This window comes from Protopterus annectens, chromosome 8.part0, assembly GCF_019279795.1.
Source record: "Protopterus annectens isolate FY-2018-M chromosome 8.part0, PAN1.0, whole genome shotgun sequence".
In the NCBI taxonomy this organism is placed as follows: Eukaryota; Metazoa; Chordata; order Ceratodontiformes; family Protopteridae; genus Protopterus; species Protopterus annectens.
The window spans coordinates 452,711,414-452,726,413 of record NC_056741.1 but is presented as its reverse complement, the minus strand read 5'-3'; the positions used below and the strand labels follow the sequence as shown (position 1 = coordinate 452,726,413).

Sequence of the window (15,000 nt, the reverse complement as noted above, 5' to 3'; positions counted from 1 at the left end):
ATATATATATATATATATATATATATATTTATATATATGTATATATATATATATATATATATATATATATATTTATATTTGACCGGGAGTGTCCAATTGGACGTAGGTCCATTTTCAGCGGTGGCCCGGGCAGAAAAGCTCCACAGTTAAAATAAACAGATAGTAGTTACTTTGGATTACATAGAGATTAACAATTTACATAGCAATTACTTACAACATATTTACAGATGAAGAAGATAGTACATCAGTAGACAACTAGAATCTTTATCTGTGAAGTACATAGCAAACATTAACAAATGTTACAAGAAGAAGTTCCTGCTGTATAATAAGTACTTGCTTATGAGCATATGAGCTTGCTATAATCAAGGTAGTTAGTGGAGTGGAAAGAAAGGTAGTGGTTGGATGGGGTGGTTGATATTAGAGTGGGAGTTGCAAGGGCATAGCCAGCATGTTTTTAGGTGTGCTTTTAGTAAAGTTTTGAAGTGGGTGCATGATGGTATGGAGGTAATTGTGGGTGGGAGGGAGTACCATAATTTGGCTATGGTGCAAGAGAATAGTGCTTCACCAGCAGAGTTATTGGCTTTAGTAATCTGCAACTGATTTTGTTGCTGGATCTTAGTGGTCTGGTAGCGTGATAGGGTTGGAGTAGATTCTGGAGGGATGGGACATTTAATGGATGGTTTACTAGTTTGTGGGCGAGTGAGAGTTGATACCATTGAAGGAGGTGAGGAAGTTCATGCCAGCCCAGTTCAGCAAGTGAGAGACAGTGGTGACTACGGTATGATGCCCCTGTGGCGAATTTGGCGATTTTGTTGTAGCAGGTCTCTAGCTTGTTTAGATCGCATTGCCTTAGGTTGGTATATATTGGAGAGGCATAAAGTAGGGTGGAGATAAGGTGGGAATTTGCTATTGAAATCTTTGCTGCTTTGGTGAGAAGTTGCTTATTTCTGTATAAGCTCCTAGTTTTTGTGGACTTTTTATGGTCATGGATATGTGAATGTCAAATTTTAGTTTATTGTCTATTTCCACTCCTAGCAATTTGGTGTGTTCAGTTGGATATATAGTGGTGTTGTCTTTTGCTGTGATGTTAAAGTGAGAGTTGTTTTGAGTATGTTTGGTGGGTTGGAAGATGAGTAGTTTAGTTTTGTTTGGGTTGAGTATTAATTGGGCATCGGATAACCATGTTTCAACAGAGGAAAAGGCTTCCTGTGTGACTTTTTGCAGTTTGGGTAGTGACTGGGCTGAGCAGATGATGATTGAGTCATATATATATATCCCTCGGATTCACGAATCCTCCATGTAAGACTTAACAAGTCTTACTCGGAGGCTGCAGTTGAATGGTATGATGTCAGCGTGCCATGAATATTAATGATGGCACGCTGACTCAACCGTAAGTCCTACACGGACCGTGTAGGAAAGCAGTGGGAGTGTCCGACTGATGAGTAGTCTAAATATCCACGCCCCTGCAAGTGATCGAAAAGTACAAGTAAATCACACAAGAGCGAGCCCGCTCAAATGTCCTTGCACCCAACACCACACTCTCTGACAATGTAAACCCCCATCACAGTTATAAAACGTAAAACATATTAAAAATAGTTTTTTTTTTTAAATACCCAATATAGCTGCAGTATTTGCGCATGTGTGCCCATTGCTTAGCTGTAGTTAGCAATTCCGACATGGAAGAGCATAAAAAAGAATGTTTATGCAAATCATACCGAATAGCAATAGCGTAATGGCAGAGCGTTTACACAATGAGTAGGTTTTCATGGTTCGAGTCCCACCACCCCCCTTTTATTTGTTTTAAATCAGTATATGAAATAATACCTGACATATATAAGTACAATATTATTAAAATGCAGTGAAATGGCTAATGTATCAGTGAAGCAAACATATATTTTTAAAGGATCCTGATATATAATTGCCTGCAGTTAAGCAGCGCTTTATAGAGTTGCCCATAGTTTAATAGCGCTTTATCCAGCGCAATAGAGTTGCCCATAGTTGAACAGCGCTTTACCCAGCACAATAGAGTTGCCCATAGTTTAAGAGCATTTTAACCAGTGCAATTTGTTTGCGTGGACATGCGCGCCACGCCAACCAGGGCACCGCAAGGCACCATGGAGCAACGTAGAGCAAAGTTGCTTAAATGCAGCCACACCCCCTAGCCTGTCTGGACAGTATTAAAATAAATAAAATGAATAACAAGGTTTGAACCCAGGACTCTGTGCATCAGAGTCAAAGTACAGAACCACTAAGCCATAACAACTTATGAGAAACAGCCACTATTAGCATACATATACTTAGAAATGTTAGATTAACCATTACTAAGCAGGTCTGCAGTCAGCCTAGAATTCTCAAAAATGGCCAATCACAAAAAAGTGCTGGATATGCGGCATATTTAAGCCCCATAGGTGGGAATACTCGCCATAACTGATTGTAGCTCACATTTGCAGATAGAATGGCAGGTGCAGGAGAGGAGTCTAAATACATGGTTTAGCTCCTTGTCCACCATCATGAGTCAAGACCCCTGCAGGGCCAGTTCCAAGGGATGGAGTACAAGGCTGAGGCTTGGAACCGGTTAGCTCATGACCTCACCAGTGTCACAGGCATTCCTCGCACTGGTGAGCAGGTCCGTCACCACCATGCAGACCTGAAGAGATGGAAGCAGGACTGCCTGAACCAATGGATACAGGAGGCCCATGGGATGCAGGATGCCTCACGACTGAGTATGTAGCCATGGAATGCAGTATGTAAGAATTGATAATTGATTCTGTATAACGGATAGGTATGTCTCAATATCCCTTTATTTACTTTACAGCTGCAGGTGACCGTGCTGCGAATCAGCAAGCCTATGCTGATAGGCTGCTAAGGCTGCTCCACCAGGCAGGTTAGTGATTATTCTGCATGTATTGTTATATAAAATAGGGGAGAGAGAGAGAGCATGAAATAAAGTGTTGTAGTACAATAATACAGCCATAAAATGGCCTGAATAAGTTCTCTGCATGTACTGTCATAAAAAAAGTCAGAGAGCCAGAAAAAGAGCGTAGTAACCCATTAAAAATGGTAACATATGTCTGGAATAATATCTCTGTAGGTACTGTCATATAAAATAAGTGAGTGAGCCTGAAAAAGAGTGTTCTAACCCATTAATAAAGGTATAATATGTCTTGAATAAGTCTTCCATATGCACTGTTATAACAAATAAAGGAGTGAGCCTGTGGAAAAGTGTGTAATGTCAGTAATAAAGGTTTAAAACCCGGAGTGTGTGTGTGTGTCACTTAGTTTGAAATGTTGTTGTACCCTTGCATTATACAAATAGTACTGTTTTAAAAAGTGCTGGCAACCCAGAATTCTGCAGTCCCATCTAAAGTGGGTGATGGAAGTGCTAGTAGCTGTGAAGCATATATACACTCCTCAACAGTCAGTTACTGGCTGACATGCATAAGTAAATCTGGCACATGAGTAGCATGCTAATATGTTCCCCAGAAATGTGAGTGTGCTTCAATAAATGCAGGGTTCTGTACAAATTGAAGTGAAAATGTCATGTGAAAGCATCCAGATATGTAGATAAAAAAATATAAATGCAATCATGAAATATGTAGCAGTAACATCTGCATCTTGGACAGTTAGTATGTCAGATATAGGTTAAGTATATATTGAACTAGCCAAACCCATTACACAACCTAATGCATGGTGGCAAGTGTAATAATACATGTAGGTGATATACACTTGCAGTCACTAGGAATGTAGTGTAGACTAAAAGTAATTATAAGATGTCAATTGAGGTTTTTTTCTACACCCTACTGTTTGTGCATAAACAATGCAATTCCACACCTCAGTGGGTATGTGTAATCTTAAATATTTGTTGGGACATATGTCCTATAGTTCTATAAATATTTGCATTCATGTTGATGCATGTGCCCTGTTCAAACACCACATTCATGGTGGCCGGTTGCTACCAAACATCCCTGCATGCTGTTGGAATATCCACTGTCGTTCAATATATGCATGTGTTATGCTGGCTGTTCAACTGTTGGAACCTTGGTGTGTTGGGTTAATGGGAATATTACTGCATGCTGTTACAACTAATCTGGAATGCTGTTGTTTATGTTGTAATTAAACACACCTAATCACAGAACGTATGGGAAGGCCGGTCCCAGTGGACCCACCTGTCCCTCCTCAGTTGGCGAGTGCACCTGCCAACAGCATGTCCGGTGCCCAGCCCGGGCTCCCCTCCTCCATTGGTCCTGTGCCAACTTTGGGTGGAAGCGCTGCAGGGGATGGGGCTCATCCCCCTGTGCAAGCATGGGCAGAGAAGAGCCACCTGTCACCCTTCGAAGGGTCCGGGCTGTGGTGCATAGGGAGATCCAGCGTTCATTCGCTGATCCCCTATGCCAGCTTGATGCGAGAGTGGTGCGTTTCTCGGGTGAGCCTGCCCATCCTACACAGCCCTCAGCACAGCCACCCTCGAGGCTGTGAAGGTGCAGTGGTGACTGCCCATGGGTGGGGATCTCAGATCCACTGTTACCATCTGTGGGCTCATGGGCTTGCGATTTCCAAACAACCTTCCCCGTCAATTGTGTTCACCCACCCCATGTGTCAAATTCCGCCCCTGTATGCGTCTTGTTTGTCTTGTCTGTTTACCTCCCCAACCTACCTCCCCAAATATACCTACATCCTCTACCTCACATTCCACTCTCACCTGAAAAAAAAAAATTAAAAAATAGGGCAATCTGTTCCCACAATAAAATTACGCCCCATACATAGCTGCCCATTTTGCACACATGTCCGCTGGACATGTAAACTGATAATTATAATTGGCAGTACAACAAACTCTGTTGTCCTCACCCCTCTCTCAGGGGTGGAAGGTTTCAAATTTCACACCAAATTTTGAACATATGCACAGCTGTTGCTGGTAAAGAAATGGGCAGCTATGGGCCTTCCCTACACCCATCCTGCACATCCCGAGCTGGTTTCCCTACTGTCTTTCCCTCTTTGTGCCCCCTTTTTCACCACTTTCCTATCTCCCCATTTTCTTTTCTTTAAAAAAAATTAGCACGGGGGTTAGCAGGAGTAAGCACTTTTAAGCAGTAGTTAGCGGGGGTGTGCGAGTGTGAGCTTGTGTGCGCTTAGCTAAGCATCGCTAAGCGTCGCACAAACCCGCTTACAACTGCTTAAAAGTGCCTTAGTCACTCTGTATGACAGGGCCCTTGTACTGCTCAGCAGAAAAATAAAATACCCCTGTCAGTCTCGAACCCCAGACCTTGGACTCACCAGACTGCATGAAGTACCACTAAGCCATAGCAGACAAACAATAACTTGGTGCTGAAAGAAATATATCATACATTACAATGAGTGAATGTAAAGGGAAAATAGGAAGGCCATAACACAAAACTTGTTCTGTGGATCTTTACCAGCAATTGTTGTGGAATTGCATTACATGAGTGTGATAAGAGAAACAGCCATGCTAGTAGGGAATAATGTTACAGTAGCACCTTACAAACCCCACACACTATCAGAGCAGGATAAACACTGACTTATGTGAATAGGTCAGAGGCCAGACCTTACAACTGTGACTAATTTACAGGGATGTCCCTGATTTGTAAACAAATGTCAGCTGCGCCCCTCTGACTCCCTGTGAAATGTACTAACAGTAGGCAGAAAGGTGGGGAATCACACTTAATTAAAATGTCAACAAGTGAGAGTAGACACTGCTTGCACGTCAGAGAAGGTGTAGTAATACATATGCTCCTAATCCCCCAAAGTCACAACTGAAAAAATGTCTGTAATATATTACAGGTGTATCCCACTTATATATACCTTTCCCTGAGGCTGTTCAAATATATACCTGAGAGTATCTGAGGCCTGGAAGAGTCAGAAACACACAGGCATATCAGCTTGTCTGCTGTTACACACTCTGCAAATAGCTGTAGAAGGAATTCCACAAGCATGCCCTTATGTAGGAGTACAACACAGAAATATCAAAGGATGTAGCCATGTACTGCTAGCAACCACCTGTGACAATTCCATTGTTCAGGTGCTGAAAAGACTGGTATAGTGCACAGACAAGGAATAGTAGGCTAACCTCTGTCTACCATCTGGATATGTTCACAGCTGGGAGCTACTCAGACAGACTACTTGCCTTGATAGACTAACAGGTACACAGCAACTCTGTATGTCTAGCCAGATAAACATCACACGATAATGAAAATGCTCTCTGCCGTTCTGCACCCCTACCCAAAAGTACTATATACCCATGTAATCAGGCACAACCAAGAGTGTAGGTAGGCATACTCAGTACTTAAATATCCAGTTGTCCTGAGCAGACTGTGCTAATGTCAACACAAACAAACCACAAACTGTTCAGAAGTGAGTAACGTACTAATGACAGTATAGTAGTTCACAAACACTGCATGTGCCTGATATTCATAATTGGTATTGCAACATACTTTGTTGTCCTCACCCCTCTCTCAGGGGTGGAAGGTTTCAAATTTCACTCCTAATGTATTGCATATGCACAGCTGTTGCTGGTAAAGAAATGGGCACCTGTGGATCTTCCACACACCCTTCCCGTACATCCCGAGCAGGTTTCCCTACTGTCTACCCCACTTTGTGCCCCCTTTATCACCGCATTCCTATCTCCCCATTTACTTTTCTCTAAAAGAAATGAGCACAGGGGTTAGTGGGAGTAAGCACTTGTAAACAGTACTTAGCGATTTTGTACCAGTGTGCGCATGTGTATGCTTAGCTTAGTATTGCTAAGATAAAATAAGCTAAGCTTAGCTTAGTATTGCTAAGCGTTGTGCAAACCCGCTTACAACAGCTTAAAAGTGCCTTAGTCACTCTATATGGCAGGGCCCCTGTTCTGCTCAGCAGCAAAATAAAACACCTCTGTCGGTCTCGAACTCCAGACCTTAGACACACTAGACTGCACGAAGTATCCCTAAGCCACAGCAGATATACAATAACCTGGTGCTGAAAGAAATATATCATGCATTACAATGAGGGAATGTAAAGGGAAAATAGGAAAGGCATAGGAATACATTGCAATAATTACTTTTGTATGGCAGTTAATTCACTAATTTGAAAAGAAAGTACATACTCCCATGTATCCTGTGTTAGCATTTGGAGGTGTGAGTAAAATTACACACTGAGAAGAGTGTACTGGAAGAAGCAACAGTCAGGTTTCAGTACAACATGCATATCACTGGCTACAACCCTAGCTTCAGATATGAGACATATACCAACCTTCTGACTGAAACAACAGTGAACACAGCAAACAAGCATGGGCCCCACCCAGGCAAACTGAAAGGGCTACGCCTACCTAACCTAGCATTTTATAGCAGTGTCCTGTAATCACAGTGAGTACTGCAATTACCACACAACAGGCTGCATGAAATTACTAAATGGTGGGCACCAATTGGTACAGAGGCCATCACATGCACATGTGCAGATACCTAGAAAAGTAGCCTGTACTTGCTGTCCACACATGCAATACTATCACTGCAGCAACTGGGAGAGAGAGAGAGAGCAAGAGTGAGAGACAGAGACAGACAGACAGACAGACAGAGACAGAGGCAAAGACAAAGAGGCAGTAACAGACGTACACCGAATAACAAAGACCAACCTCAGGACACAGAGAGAGTGAGAGGGAGACACGGGGTCATACGTACTGCAACAGGTGCCTGTTGACCAAGGCATGGACTGCAGACCAGTGTTGATACTGCAGTGCCATACCCCATTCCAAAACACTTTACCCAGTAACTACCACATAGGTGGTAGCCTACCTAACACTGAAGGTGTCAGAAGGGAACATGGGACACAGGTGGACAGTAGCCTCCCCTTTGATAATTACAGTGCCACACTAGTCTTGTAATCTATCTATGTGGTACGTGTCATCACAAAAGGTGTGTCATCTAGGGAAATATAGGTCAGTGTTCCCCTCTACTCATCACAATGCCCTGTGTGGTATGTATCTCACATGACAACTACAGCAGGCGGAAAGGCCACAAACATACCTCACAAAGGGTAATACTGGCCACAAACAGATGCCCTATGCAGACTGATGCACAAAACCACATCTAGACTGTATTGCATACCGGCCACAAAGAGGTGACCTCTGCCGGACATACAGAGGTATGTCAGACCCATAGCTGGGTGACAACCACCATGGCTACATATCACAATCCCTCCGGGATACATGTTCTAGTGCCCTAAACCTCATCAGCTCACTAAACAGCACATGCTGGAGGGATAGGTTCCTATCCCAGAGATATGCCATACACTGGAATAGACCACCTAGCAATAGCAAACAGGGCTCCTCATTAGCAGTTGTCATAAATACCCCTGATGATTGTTTGGGAGGTTGGAAATACACCCCAGGAATCCCCTCCGTGGTTCTGGTTGACAGGGGCAACCAAAATCAAAGTACATGTCTGTCAAAGGCCAGGGTAGCATATGGCTAGGCAGCTGTAGGCCCTAGGACCAATAGCATATTACCTACCTATGACATTATGTACTCACACATGTACTCAATGCAATTCCTGCTATGTGAGGTTGAATAAGTATCACGCTGAATGCGTGCAAGGTCTGTAAAGGTGTGATAGGTCAGTGTGAAGTTGTATCTGACATGGTAGTGTCTATCCTAGCTGTGAGGCCAGCAAAAGATGTGTATTGTACTGTTAGGCAGACATAGTAGTATGGCATATGAAGTGACGTAGTTCCTTGTTGATGACTGTGGTGTCTCACTGTAGGCTAAAGCAATACATGTATGCTTACTGAGTGGCACTGCTGGTAATCCAACTCCCATATGAACTGTAGTGCTACCTGAAGCTGTAGGCCTAAACAGCACAGTATGGTGTGTGTTCACATTACTTGGAAACACTGTCTTGTGTGTTTTCTGTAGTTTGCACAGAGGACATAACTCAGGCATAAGGGTTTATAAGCAGTGGCACACAGTACTGTATGGTACACAGGTAAAGCTCATCTGTGTTGGCATACAGTGGTGTGCTGTATGTTTGTCTGATGTGTGTGTAATTATGCCTGTACCATGGCCGCAGTCATATGTGTGTTACAGGGTATATGTGTGTATCTAGCAACATATATACTCTGTTACAGCACTATGCCACCTATAGTAACAACTGTGCACATATGATAGGCAGGGCTATGGCATCAGCGACTAAGGTGGTTGGATGGTACTACTGTAACTGTACTTTACATTCACTGCAATGGATGACATCTCTGTTTGTGCATTGGTGTGATATATACCCCTGTGGCGAGGTTGTGCATTGTGTCACAAACAGTGTGCCGGGTACTGTTGTATAGTGGTTTGATATATAGAGTGTGCCAGGCACTGTTAGTCAGTTGTGGCCTGAGAACCAATAAGTGGTATTGAACATGTATATCCTCAGACAGACAAATGGATGCTATATATGTCAGTAAAGTGATATCTGTGGTTAAAGGTGTAAAGTGTGCCACAGGACTTGCTCACACATAATGTTCATAACTCTTTCAGCCAGATGGCCCACCAATGCAATCCGCCATACACAGCAATGGAGGAAGAGGAGATACAGCGAAGCCTGGTGCAGCACTACACAATGCTGTTTTCCAGAAGCTGCCAGCACCAGCAGGAGTGGACTGCACTGTGGGAGGACCTTGTTTGTCGGGTAAATGACATAGGCATGCATAACCGGACATATGAGCAGGTACGCCATCACTGCAGAGATTTAATTAGACATGTTCGGTGGCGTGCGTCTTATATCCAAAGACAACAGCTTGCCACAGGTGGTGGGGTGGCCATTCATCCCCTCCTCACCAGAGTGGAGGAGCTGTTCCTAAAAGTGGTGGCTCCTGGACAACAGCAGCAACACCCACTGGCATGTGTTGTCATGGAGGCTGGAGCCACCCAGCATGTTCACATGGAGCGAGCAGGTAACATGCCCTATCTGTAGACTACTGTTAACTGTATTGTCAGATTATGTCTATGTGAGATGTGTACTTTATGTTTAGCAGCTGTGCTGCCTAGTATTGTGCAATACTGATATTTTGAATATTATCTATACACCTGTGACTGTTGACTGTTGTTCTACTGTAGTTTAGCATACCCACAGTAGCAACGCCACAGTTGTGGCCACTGACAACCTCTCTCATATTCTCGTAGGTCCCTCTGTGTGACAGCAGGGCAGATGGTCCATGCTGGTGAGTGTGGTGTAACTGCAATGTTGGTAATGAAATGTGCATGTCATAGGTGAGGTGTAGGCCATGTAGACGTAACACACCTAGGCATAATGCATGCCGTGCATGTTTGCTGTAAGATGTTGCACAGCTCAGTAATGTCAGTAGCTGCCTCAATGACATGCAATACACAGAGCATCAGACACAGTTGTGGCAACACCGTACTGCACATTGGATAGGCATATTTGCTACAGCTGTACACAACATAACACGTTTATCATATGCAGTATATAAAAACATGCTACATATGGCGTTACCACACACATGCTGTAAGGTCACACTTCAGTATCCCACATGTCATGCACACACACATGATGTACCTCAGGGGTAGAGGCCTATTATGGGGCTATGCAACACTCTTCAACACATAACACAGTCATGTTAGGCAATGCTCCCTATTGGGCACCTCACTCACCCATGTACAAAGTGGCTGTGTAATTGCGAACGTAGCCACGGCACTGTAGTTCAGGTTCAGCATGCTAGGCGGTGGTCTGTCACACATTAGTAGCTGTGAGTGACCACAAGATGCATGATGATGATGGCATATGGTACTACACCCCATCCAGTTACAGTGACCACAGTACTGCTCATAGCAGTCATTGCTTTGCACCTCAATGTTGTGTGTGTGCAAACGTATGCACCTATACACAATATGCATAGCATGTTGTGTGTGTGCTTACATATGCCAGTATACACAATATGCACAGCAGTCGCCATCCGAACAAAGTGTCACATATATGTCCTGGAATGCTAGTGGGTGTATAGGTCACATGACACACATTGGGTATGTTTGGTGTTTAATGATGCAGTCATGTAGCATGCCATGTCATGGCTGGCACTTACATATCTGCAATATGTCCCACACTCACCATAACCACTGTACAATGGCCATGTCGAGCATTGGGATTCCTTCACGTCTACATGCACCACTCATCCCGTGTGTGTACATAGCATGCATGTGCTACACCTGTGCCCACTATTATCTGCTATGGACACAGACACTGTAATCAGACATTGAAATCTATGTGTCACACAGATAACATATGCAGCCATGGTATGTATACCTGTGTGTGATGGTGCACAGGGCATTGCAGAGCTGATAATACTTGCACAGCAATGTTGTGTCCATGTACACATTGTGTTCTAGGGTGTAGGCAATCACTGAACAACTACACACATGAATCAAAGCCATGTATACTGTCATTAAATAGGGGCATCTACACTTGCACTGCATGGTCTTGTGCAACACATATTCTGCATGCTGACACGTGTGTGGTGACGGTTTGCCTTGTGATATTGTCACCCACCTTCACCCACTATTGAGTATGTGTTGGATTGCTGGTGTGCGTGTGTGTATGTGCTGTAGTGAGGAGTGTATTTGTGTGCATGTGTGCATGTGTGCATGTGTGCATGCATGCATGTGTTCATGTGTGCATACATCATGTGCAGACTGTAAAGTGTGTTTCCGGTCTTCCTCTTACAGGTGCTGAGTTTGGGGTGGCTGAAAGCAGCAGGGAACCTGAAGTCACTGCCATGAATAGTGGTGATGATGAGACATGTATTCTGGCACAGGAAGGTTTGACAGGGTCTGTTGTTGGTCTGCCAATTGACAGTACACAGCGTTCAACCCCATCTATGCGCACCCTCATACTGTCAAATACATCCCTCATCACCAATGGCCCTAGGCGAGGGACAGCATATAGTTGGCATTGACCAGGAAAGTGTGGTACCCATGGCACTTGCATCCCCTCACAGCAGCCATAGCCAGATTCCTGGAATGGTACCACATAGGCGGAGGTCCAGGGGTTCTCGGGGGAGCACCGCTGGTCGTATTGCCCCTAGCAGACGTACCCTCACAGGTCTTACAACGTCCAGTATGTTCCGGGCTGTAATGCAGGCACAGGCACGAATGGAACGGTACACCAGACAGGGACTTAGGGTGCAGAGGGCCCATTACACCGCTATCAATGACAGCATCCGTGACCTTGCCGGTGCCATCCGGAATTACACCGAGGTCATTGATAGATGTTGGGGGGAGACATTAGATGCCCTCCACAATGTGTTTTCCATGAGCCAGGACCATGCAGGACGGTTGAGATGTTGACGCGGACGTATGCCAGCAACAGCAACAGGTGGCAGTGGTCGTGGATGGCCCACAGTTCACAGCTGCTCCCATAGTGGTAGTACCAGCCCCAGCTATGCTGGGGCTGGCCTGTCTATTGACCATCCCAGTAGATCACGTGCACATGGCTCTAGCCAGTCCCAGCAGGGACATGGGTCCAGTCATCATACCTCTACCTCTGATGACAGGACCCAGTCAGGGTTGGTACCCGATACTGTCCATGGCACCCCTGCCAGGCACAGGTACTGTGTCTGTGGCCAGAGACAGTGATCTGTACAGCCTAGCAGGTACAGTCTGTGGCTGGCCCACAAACTACCGTATATGGCAGCCACATGGCGGAACTGTTTGCATGCAGACACACACACATTAACCAAACAACTAGGGCTCACACATACATACACACATTACATCAACATTGGCCTGTGCTGTACTGTTGTCCCTCACACACTCACACACACACACACACACACACACACACACACACACACACACACACACACACACATACACACATAGACATGTCGATCGGATGGGTCAATGTCAGGCTCTGGCAAACAACAACACACCCTGTGCATATGATGACACCTGTGCCACCTCCTGTCATCTGTAACATTGATGCAGGAACAGGCTAACATGGTGCTGATGCACAGGGTGACATTATAGCAGTGTAGCAATATTAGCAAGTTGTCAGCAGGAAAGTGTAATGATATCCTTGTAGGTATATCTGAGCAGGCATTATGCATCAAAGCTCTGATTGTCAATGTAGCATTGTTTACACCACTGTTAGGTCTGAATATGTATTGTCCACCCATGTGCCACTTGCCTGAAGTGTAATGTGTTGCCAGCATGTGTTAGTGAGTGGACAGTATGTGTGTGATGTGTGCAGTATAGATTAGCAAGTGTACATCTGTGAAAATGGTGGGTGCGCACTGTCTGCATGTATGTGCATAGTGGACACATGGGACGTGTGACATACCCTGTTGTACACATTAACATCTCATAGTATCTTTCAATGGCAAGTATGCAATCTACTACAGATATATACTAACATGGGTACACATGTGTGTATGACATGGGTTGACACTATGCTGTGGGTGATACTGTTAATATCCGTCAATGATTTGCAGTCTGGTAGTATTCACAACCTCAACAGCATGACTATAAGCAATCACTGGATGATGTCCTGACAAATGACACACAGTCATAGGGAACTCAGTAACAGTTGGATCCTTCCGGTACTATACTATAACAGTAACCAGTGGTATTGACCGCCACCCATTCCTGGGACCACACCTGTTTGGCATATAGCCCCCTTAGGTACATGCAAACACACTAGGGATATGTCCATCCACATCTGGAAATGCATGCATTGGCCTACAATGCATTCCCTGGATGGGACGCATATCCTACACAAAGGTATCGTACAGACAGATACCTGTTGTCCGATACATGCTGTATAGCAGTAAGCCGACTATGGCATAGTCATCCACATTTACTATACATACTATCCCGTCAGTACCACATAGGTGGTAGCCCTCCACATGTATGTTGGGTACCAATGTGCACATACAGCCACGTGTTATGTCATGTGTCCCTTGGAATCCACATATACATAGGTATTGTGGAGTCCCTCGGTGTATCACATAAGATATTAGAGGCCTGAATGCATTTCCACAAGGCTGTTGTACACCTATAAAGACTGTCCATTATTGCCAGTCGTTGTTGTGTATGAACATGTCTGATATATACCCCAGGCATATACCCTCACTCACACTACTCTATAGTAGCTGTCATGGGTGTGAGTGGCACAGATGACCTTGGCCACAGATCATGACAGTGGATGACCTTGTCATATACATACATATGTGACCTACGATCTGAGAAGCATGCCCTGCACAGTTTGGATGCAGTAACTCCAGCTCTACTCAGTCGCTTACCACCTACTCGGATATGATGTGTGCCTGTTGTTTACGGAAATACCCAACCCAGAATTACTGGATATGCTCCACCTCAGGATATCTGACTCCCTTGGAGCTGCACACTCCAGGGACATATACCTCAGCACAGATGTTAATAGAACATGCTGGAGGGACAGATTTTTATCCCAGAGGCTCCACTCACTCCGGATTGTAATCCCAGTTTCACATAGGCAGAGCCACCCACTGACCACCTACAGGAGACATCTTGACGACTGTATGGGTGATCGTATGTTTACCCCTGGGATATCTTCTGTGTCCCTGCTAGACAGAGGCACACTAGCCTAAATGTACATGGGCTATCTTGTGTGACCTACTATTCACAGGCACAGGATAGTAATCTGACAGGGTTGCTAAAGCCAAACACACTCTGGATAGGCTTGTACATGCCCTAGGGCTTTCCCAGTTTCTATGAAGAACTTAGGTATCTGCAGAAAATATTTGATTATGACAGGGTTCCACTATATTATATATGTGTCTGTTGTCATATATCTGTGTGCACAGGGTGGATTGCTGGATAGTTAGAGTTTCCTGGGTTAACACATACAACTGCCAGATATGTGTGGCCCACTGCTGTACTCAGACATGGCCTAAGTGTTTTGTTGCCTGACATTTGTTTCATTTATTCAAGTGTGTGAGCATGCCCAGTGTGACCTTTCAGTATGTTGCTAT

The 15,000-nt window shown here is 44.6% G+C and overlaps 1 protein-coding gene across 1 annotated transcript in view; it reads right to left on the bottom strand.

The window, feature by feature from the left end:
* NPR1 (natriuretic peptide receptor 1) overlaps positions 1-15,000 on the bottom strand; it is a 3,300,976-nt gene that overhangs the window by 206,788 nt on the left and 3,079,188 nt on the right. The window lies entirely within an intron of this gene.